Here is a 9920-nt window from a genome sequence, read left to right on the forward strand (position 1 = left end):
AAAATAAATTTCTGTTGTTTAACACCCCCCCGCCCCGGTCTGTGGTCCTTGTTATGGCAGCCCTAGCAGACTAACCCATCCAACCGTCAGTGGGGCAGGCACTCATGAGAATCATCCCCTCTGTTATCAGGGGAAAGGGAGCTGTGTTTTCTTTGCCTGTATCTCCCCAGATGGGAACGCCTGGTGGAAACTACTTCCCAGAGCCTGAGTTTCCCCCTTCTGGGTTGACAAGCTGTCATCATGGTGGGGGCCCTGGCCCTAAGCACTCTAATCAGCCTAAATGCTCATCTTTACCGCCCCCCATGCTGTATTTCCTCTTCAACCAGTGCTTCACGGACTTCTGTTTTCACACCCAAAATGTTGATGATCTTTGTATCAAAGAACATCATCTCTTTTTTTTTAAGATTTTATTTATTTATTTGAGAGAGAGAGAGAATGAGAGAGAGAGAGCACGAGAGGGAAGAGGGTCAGAGGGAGAAGCAGACTCCCTGCTGAGCAGGGAGCCCAATGCGGGACTCGATCCCGGGACTCCAGGATCATGACCTGAGCCGAAGGCAGTCGCTTAACCAACTGAGCCACCCAGGCGCCCTAAAAGAACATCATCTCTTGTAGCAGTTGCATGACTCAGCTGGTTTCCTTCCTCTTTAGTGTCATCTCTAAATACCATGCGTTGACATTAATGGCCTATAATTGCTTTGTGGCTGTCTATAATCCATCCTTGTTATAAGGCCACCACGTCTTATCAGGTGTATTTGGTGTTGCAATTTGGTGTGTGTGTGTGTGTGTGTGTGTGTGTGTGTGTGAGAGAGAGAGAGAGAGAGAGAGAGAGAGAGAGAGAGAGGTATGGGATTTGCTGGAGCCACTGCCCACAGAGAGCACATGCTTAGGCCACCTTCTGCAACTGCAATGGCACCAACCATTGTCTATGTGATAACTTCTTGGTCCTCCAAACGTCTTGCACCAGCACCTATGTCAATGAGGAGGTCACCTTCATTGTGGTGTGCACTAATATCCAGGACCCAGTATTCATTTCTTTCATTTTCCTTCGATCTGCTCAAGGCAAATCAAAACCCTTTAGCACCTGCTGCTCTCACATCAATGCTATTTCTCTTTCCTTTTTTTCCTATTTATTTATTTGACAGAGAGAGACACAGCGAGAGAGAGAACACAAGCAGGGGCAGAGGGAGAGGGAGAAACAGGCTTCCCTCTGAGCAGGGAGCCCGATGCGGGGCTCAATCCCAGGACCCTGGGATCATGATCTGAGCCGAAGGCAGACGCCTAACGACTGAGCCTCCCAGGCACCCCGCCATTTCTCTTTTCTTTCGGTGAGCAGCATTTATGTGTCTTAAAAATTCTTCTCTGAGGTCTATGAATCAGGATCTATGAACTGGTGTATTTTCTATTCCAATGTGGGTCCATGCTGAACCCCCTCTGTAGAGCCTAAGGGAAAAGGAAAATCCTGGTTTAAGTCCAGGAAAGCAGTGATAACGTAAGGAGATCTAAATTTTTATTTCATTGGTATTTTCTCATAATGGGCTTTTGTTCCTGACTATGTTCATTCTACATATGGAGGAATATTTAGTCTTTTCTTAAAATAGACTCTTTTCATCACTTCCCTCATAGGTAACCTTGGCTCGTCCTTTGCATTCTCATCTCCTGCTCACCATGTAGACAGGTTTGACAAAGTGTAGCTGCTTGTACACTAGACACTTTTTCCTTCTCTTTGGCACCCCTTTGTCTCCTGCTTTCTTCCCAATTCTGCACATCTACTGTGAGTCCATAGTGACCTGGAGAAAAGTTGCTTACCTAAACCCAGAAGTGCCAAATATTTTGGAAGGGCTCTCTTTCTTGTCAGTTCTGTTCCTGGAAGAGGCAGCAGGATTCCAAAGAAATGCCTCTCTTTCAACCTGTGTAAACAGCTCAAAGTGGATGCAAATCATCTTGATCTTGGTTTATTATTCGTAGTCGCCCTTGCTTTGCTATTCTGGCCTTTCTTGTCTGCTTCTAAGAGTGGCAACGTCTCGGAGCTTCTGCCAGCCGTATCTGCAAGTGGTGGCAGGTAGAGGTATTTCCACTTAAAACCACGCTCCCTGGTGAGTAAGGACATGTGGAGCCCCCTCCACAAAAGAGAAGGAAGTCAGGGCTTTTTCCTTTGAGATGTGAATCACATCCCCCATTCTCAAACCTTAGAGACAAAAAATAAACTGTAAAGAACAATTATGTTGTTTCTTATCTAATAATTTTCGTTTTTAAAGATTTATTTGTATGAGAGAGCGTGCACACGCACAGGAGAAAGGAGCAGAGTAGGTGCGCCTGGGTGGCTCAGTCGGTTAAGTGTCTGCCTTCAGCTCAGGTCGTGATCCCAGGGTGCTGGGATTGAGGGCTCCCTGCTCAGCGGGGAGTCTGCTTCTCCCTCTGCCCCTCCCCCTGCTCATGCTTGCTCTCTCAAATAAACAAATAAATAAATAAATAAATAAAATCTTTAAAAAAATAATTGTAAAAACAACTCTTTTGCTTCTTAATTTTACAACGAGGTTCAGCATGGAAAAATCAGCTGAATACTGACAATAATAAACTGTCACCCTAGAAAAGATGTGTGGGTCTACCTAAACTTTGTCTCACTAATAAAACTATAGTCATCATTAGGACAAAGGTTGTTTCCTATACTTCCTTCATTTCTTCAATGCTTCTCCCCTTCTTAGTTTATATGGCAAGAAATATCAAGTTGAATATCAACTTGAAATATCAAGAAATATCAGCTGAATTGGAATGTCTTGTTCTATTGCTTAAATAAAGCACTGCAATAGTTAAAGAAAGGTTTTGATTATTTACTCTGGGCTAGGTACAGTGCTAAGAGTTTTACCTACATTACCTCAAACCATACAGGAGGACAGAATTATTATCCCCCTTTTTCTCTGAGAGGTGAAGGCTTTGTTCTGCCTTTTCTGCCTGCTATCAGGACCTTGGGCTCCAGTTCCAGTTCCTTTCCTTACAGATTGGATGACCTTGGACAAGACCATGGGTCTTTCTCCCTTTCCTCCTCTGAAAAATGGGAGTAATCATGTGTTCTATATAAGGCCTAAGAAGATTAATGTGTACAGTTATGCAAACAACTTAGAAAATGGCAAATCCCTATATAAACTTTTGTTTATATTCATTTTCAATTTTTCTCAGTAATGAGATCAAGCCCCAATATTTGGGGCTACTTTATTAAATGTGACATCTTGATTTAAGAAAGTGCTATGTTTTGGGGCACCTGGGTGGCTCAGTCAGTTGAGTGTCCGACTCTTGGTTTAAGTTCAGTCGTGATCTCAGGGTCCTGAGCTCCATGCTCAGCTCAACAGGGAGTCTGTTTGGGATTCTCTCCCTCCCTCTGCCTCTGCCCCTCCCTGTGCTTGCACTCCCTCTCTCAAAATAAGTAAATAAATCTGTTTTTAAAAATGATATGTTTCGGGGCGCCTGGGTGGCTCAGTTGGTTAAGCGACTGCCATCGGCTCAGGTCATGATCCCAGAGTCCCGGGATAGAGTCCCGCATCGGGCTCCCTGCTCAGCGGGGAGTCTGCTTCTCCCTCTGACCCTCCCCCCTCTTGTGCTCTCTCTTTCTCATTCTCTCTCTCAAATAAATAAATAAAATCTTTAAAAAAAAACGATATGTTTCGGGGCGCCTGGGTGGCTCAGTTGTTAAGCGTCTGCCTTCGGCTCAGGTCATGATCCCAGGGTCCTGGGCTCGAAGAAAGAAGTTGATACTTTCATTCATTTCAGGTCTCCCTGAAATATCAGACTCCCTGCTCCGCAGGAAGCCTGCTTCTCCCTCTCCCACTCCCCCTGCTTGTGTTCCCTCTCTCGCTGTGTCTCTCTGTCAAATAAATAAAATCTTTAAAAATAATAATAATAAATAAATAAATAAATAAAAATAAAAAGTGATATGTTTCTTCTTTATTTAATTTTTAACTAAACAACACATTCCCTAGGTACAAACAAAAAAAATATTGAAAGGTAAACAGTGAAAAGTCTCTCATTGATTCTATTAAGTAACCACTGGTCATGGTTTTTTTTCTTTATCTTTCCAGATAATTATATGCATTTACAAGTCCTAAAAACTGTGCTTTCTTTCTTCTTCTAACACAAAAGACTACATACTTATACACATATTTCTAGCTTACTTCTGCAGATTTCTTGAAGGTCTTTTCACACTAATAACGAAAATAGCTTACTTCGTTTGGCTTACAGCCATAATTATCTAACCAGTTCCCTGAGAATAGACAGGTCATTCCCAACCTTTGGATATCGATTTGTTGATTTCTTAAAGACCTGAAATGAATGAAAGTATCAACTCTTTCTTCATTGTGAAGTTTAAGTTATGGAACCAAACAAAAATGTCCGGCTGCACCTCAGATTCAACAAGTCTGATTTAAGAGGGTCAGAGATCTGTTGGCACCAAGTGAAAGATTTGGCTCCTGATCTGAAGGTTCAACTCTCATGTCATTTGGCTTCTTGCTCCCTGTGTTGATTTTGTCACCTCTGAGTCCCCCCCCCCCTGCGGCAGCAGTGTTGTAGAGACCAATGAGGCTCTAGAGGCAGTTTGAGCCACAGACCTCTGTGGATTGCCACCCCTTTTGTCAAATGTACTATGTTCCTTTTATTTATTATTATTAATTTTTCAAGATTTTAAGTGGGGCTCGAACTTACAACCCTGAGACCAAGAGTCTTGTGCTCTACCAACTGAGCCAGCCAGGCGCCTCTGTCCCTTTCAAAGCACGTTAACTTCTGAGTCAGGACCAGCTCTGATGGGCATGAAGCTGGTAGGAAGGAGCTGAGCCGAAACGAGAAACGCCTAAATCTCGCCTCAGGAGTCTTGAGTTCCAGTCCTGAGCAATACTTCCTAGATGTGTAACCTAACGCAAGTCACATATGTAGTCCCTCTGAGCCTCAGTTTCCTCAACTGTAAAATGGGAATGATCAGAATAGCTACTCAGACTCCGTGTACAAATGAAGCAGGATAATGAATGTAAAATATTTAGCGCAATCCTGGCTCCAAGCACACACGAAATAGATAGTAGCATGTTTTATTAGTAGAGCTTGGCAGGATAATCAGTACCCACTGAGAAGACAAGGAAAGGAGTAACATTCCAAGAGGGGGAGCGGCATGTATAAATAGCAGAATTTACGAAGTATGAACCCTCAGAGCCAGCTGGGGGAGGGAGGCAGGGCAGGGACTGCTAACCCAATTTTGTATCATTGAGGAGACTGAGACCCAGAAAAGGGCAATGATTCACTCACATCCACCATCACCGTACATGGGGAGGCAGGAGAGGGATTCAGAGCCCCGAGGAAGAGCAGGGCAGAAATTCCCGGATCATGAATCTGTGAATCAACACTCGGACAGGCAGCTGGAATAGTGTGGGGATGTGAAAGGGGCTACTTCCATGGGCTGCCCCATGGCTTCTGGACTGACAAGGCAAACAGAAGCAACGTGGGGCTCCTGGACCTCAGGAAAGGGGTTGGGGAGTCCTTCGGGCCATGTCTGGGGCTGAAAGAGCAGCCCTGGCCTCAAGAGCAGGCTGCAAGCGCATCAAGCCTGGGGGGCTGACAGGGGCAGAGGAGTCTCAGGAGTCAGTGGAAATGTCAGACATAGCTCATCCTGCTCCTGCTCCAGCTCCAGCTGCCAGCTTTGAGACCATGGGCCGAGGCTGAGAGGGGAGGAGAAGGGAGAGCAAGAGGAGCAGGTAAGTTTGCTGCCAGGCACAGTTTAATGGAGAGTTCTTAACCTCTCCTGGGGCCAGCAGGGGATGCCGCCTGGCTCCTGGGCCAGCTCTGAGCCTGCAACCTTCTCCCACTTTCTCTCAAGCCTGTCTTCCCTCGGCCTCAGTGACACCACACTGGTCTCCTGCTCATCTTACTGCTCTGGCCGCTCCCTCCTCAGTCTCATCCTTGGGCATCTCCTCTTCCCTCCTTTAACTGATGGCTTCATCCTAAATGTTCTTTTCTGTTCTTCCCTCTCCCCTTAAGCAACCTCACCCATCCTATGGCCTAATGTTTGGCCTTACCAAACATTAAGCTGGTAAGTCCCAAATCTGTGTCTCTGGTCCACTGCCAACCCTGGGTGACAGGCCTTCATTTTATTAAAGAGCCACCAAGTTGCTCTGCCTTGATGTGCGGGCAGGGATCAAACCATTTGGCTACGCTAATTGGAGCAGGCATTTCCAGCAGCTGGAGCAGTCTCCACTGAAATCGGGTGAGCCTCTGCATACTCAGGAGGGCCTAGGGACAGTGGATGGACCAAACAAGGGAGGCTGAGAGCTGAGGGAAGGACGCTGGGCAACAGGGCCACCAAGCCGGCCCCCACTCCCCCAACTCCAGCACAGATTCCCCTCCTCCGCCCACCTTGGAGAACCAGGGCTCGGCCTATTGGGAGTAAATGGGACAACTCTCTCCCTGCCCATGACCCTCTCAGTACCCACTATTCCTCACACCCCTGCAGCTTCCCATTGAAGGTGCCTGGGACTCTGCCCAGGGGGCTTTCTCTGGTTGTTTGGAGCACACTTGGCCAGAAGTGCCAGACAGTTTGGGGACCAGCCTTTAACCAATGACAGCTGGATTTGGTAGGTAAATGTTCCAGATTCCCTCCCTCAGGTGGGACGTCTCTGAGGCCTGTTCTGTGCTGCCTCCTAGCGGTTCCCAATGAGATTGACCCCCCGTGATGATCTGCTCACTGACCACCCTGAATCAGCCTCCTCCTCCCTGTCACACTTCCCCAGACCCTACTCATGCTTTCCGGGATCGCCTCAGAAATTAAGTACTTTTGCACTTAAATCCTCGACTCAGGATCAGTTCCAGGGGAACCCAAACCAAGATACCCCCTCTGTCTCCCTCACATTCATATGCCATCTGCCTAAATCCTGCTGATTCTACTTCTAAAAGCCCCGCAACCCATCTTCTAATCGGCTCCTCACTTATCACCCCTCCTCCATCCCCACTGCCTGGACTACTGGCCCAGACTTCCCACTGGTCCCCTGCCTCCTCTTCTGCCCCTCGGTCAGCAGCCAGGACATGCAATCTTTCTAAGACAGAGCTCTGATTATATCCCTCCCCTGCTTAAGCCCTTCCACGGCTCCCATCACCCTCAGGATAAACCAAGCTTCCCAGCCTGGCATTCAAGTCCCTGCAAGACTTGGTCCCCGCCCCCCCCTTCAGCCTTGTCCTGTGTATTTGTCCTCGCCACAGCAGGACTGAGCCTCACAAGACCCCCAGAATTCACAATATTCTCTGTCATCTCCCGGGCTCTGCATGCTGCCCCCTCTCCCAGGCACACCTTCCCCGGATTTTACCCAGACAATTCAAGCTGTGCTTGAAACTCAGCCTAGGACACACATGCGCTCTGATGCCCCCTGTGCCCCTGCCCCCAGGGACCCTATGCCTCAGGGCATGTCTCTGTGTCCCAATGCCCAGCACGTCCTGCTTTATCTTCTCTCCACACTGGGCACTTCTCGAAGGCACTAGCCACAGATAATTTGTCTTTGGATCCAGTGTCCTGCACATGCGTGGGCACATAGCAAGGGTCAGAGAATAAATACATGATAGGGATGACTCTAAATCCTCAAAGAAATCTATATTCATTCCTTCATTTAGATATTTACAGAGCACCGTGCCAAGTGTGGGGGAACTGTGCCAAGTGTTGCTGGTGAGCAACAGACATGGTTCTGCCCTGAAAGACTTCTCTGCTGGGAGGGGAAAGATGTGGAGAGAGACACATTAGCAAGGAACGATTGGGTATATCAGAGGCCAACCCTGGGGCCCTGGCAGCCCAGCGGAGGCGCTGAGCCCTGTCTGGTGGGGAAGAGGGCAGGGAAGGCTACTGACACGAGGTATGCTCCTCTCTGTGTTGGCCCTGCTCACCCTCTGTCTTGGCAGAGCGTGCCGGGGAGTCGGGGAGTCAGGAAAGAAACAGAATCTATCAGTGTGTCCCTTACAATTGCACTTCCTCCTTCCCCTCAAAGGTGACCTCTAGCCTGTTCATCATTCCCACTCATATCTTCATGCACTTTCTACATGACTTTTACATTATTTTGAATGTTTTAAAATTTTATGTTCATAGTATCATTCTGTGTGCATTCTTCTGTATACTTTTTTCAGTCACGTTATGCTTGTGAGATTTAGCTTTGTTGCTATGTGTTGCTCTGGTTCCCGAATTTTCTCTGCTGTATAATACTCCATTATATGACTATACAGTCATCCCTTATTATCAGGACATAGCTCATCTCTAATAGCAAATTCATGAATAGTGAAAGCTCATAGTACAGAATTTTAGCTGGGAAAACTAATATGTTCCCAGCTCATCCAAAAACTTCAACTGATTTCCCCCAAATATCACTAAAATTCTTTAAAGGTATTAATAATCAGCGAAGATTTCTGCACAATATAAAGCTATACTGCCCAATATGGTATCTACTAGCCACATGAGGCTATTTAAATTTAAATGTAAATTAATTAAAAGATAAAAATTCGGGTCCTCAGTTGCACTAGACACATTTCAAGCGCTTAATAGCCACGTGGGACTAGAGGCGACCACACTGAATGGCAGATATGGGATATTTCCATCATTGAGGAAAGTTCTAAAGCATTTAAAACACTGATTACTCCATTATCTAACACTGAATGAGCTTTTTTTCCTGTTTTCTCACACGTAGAACAGTTCCTGTGTGTGATGCAGGAGGACGTGGGCCTGGCCTGGCCTCTCCATGAGCTTTATTACTTCCACGAGCTTTATTACTTCCACGAGCTTTATTACTTCCACATTTTCTTCCAATGTATGGGCTTCTCTAAGCCTCTCGGGTTTACCTACTTTCTTCTCAGATTTTCCCACTTCCTTAGAAGACATTTTCACTTAATGAGAGGAAGATGGTGACAATTATGTATCAAATAAGTTTAAGGGACATGGGAGAACAGCTGAGTTAGGACTGCAGCCCACTCCCTCCTCTTACCCAGACTCATGCTGGTGAGCACCTGCAACTTCATTATATCAGGTTTTCTACAAGTAAAATTTTTGCGAACAACAAACATTGGGAGAGTGAGAGTTCAGATAGCAAGGGATACCTGAATAAAAATGTATCTTTCCATTCTCCTGTTAATGGATATTTAGATTGTTTCCAGTGTTTGGCTTTAGATACAATGCTGTGATATATATCTTGAGCATCTGCAGGTTTCTCCTGCTTATATATGTTGAGTAGCATGACTCAGTATTAGACCGTGTGCATCTTCAACTAGTAGATATTGGCAAATTGTCCTTGGACTTGGTTGTGTTCATTCTAGTCTTACCAGCAGTGCAACAAGTTCCTGTCTCCATGCTTTTAGCAGAGTTGGTATTCTCAAACTCTTCAATTTTTGCTAATTTGATGTGTGTAAAATGGCATTTTACTGTGGTTTTAATTGAAATTTTCCTGGGTGATAGGTTGTGAGTACACATATTTTCCTATGTATATTGGCCATACTTGCTTTCTCTTCTTTAAAATACCTATTTGTGGGACGCCTGGGTGGCTCAGCTGGTTAAGCATCTGCCTTCGGCTCGAGTCATGAGCTCAGGGTCCTGGGATCGAGCTCGGCTTGGGGCTTCCTGCTCAGTGGAGAGCCTGCTTCTCTCTCTCCTCTCCACTCATGTGCTCTCTCTCTCGCTATCTCTGTCTCTCTCTCAAATAAATAAAAATCTTTTTAAAAAAATAAGATGCTTATTTGTGTGTTTTGCTCATTTTTCCGTTAGGTTGTTCGGCTTTTTCTTAATGATATGTAGGCGTTATTTGTATATGCTGAATAGTAACCCTTTGTTATACATGTTGCAATTATCTTCTGTCAGCTGTGGTCTGTCTTTTCACTAGTGTGTGTGTGTGTGTGTGTGTGTGTGTGTGTGTGCACGCGCGCGCGCATGT

Source organism: Eumetopias jubatus, unplaced genomic scaffold (genome assembly GCF_037043125.1).
Source record: "Eumetopias jubatus isolate StellerSeaLion01/CBP00866 unplaced genomic scaffold, mEumJub1_p1.0 scaffold_13, whole genome shotgun sequence".
Classification (NCBI taxonomy): domain Eukaryota; kingdom Metazoa; phylum Chordata; class Mammalia; order Carnivora; family Otariidae; genus Eumetopias; species Eumetopias jubatus.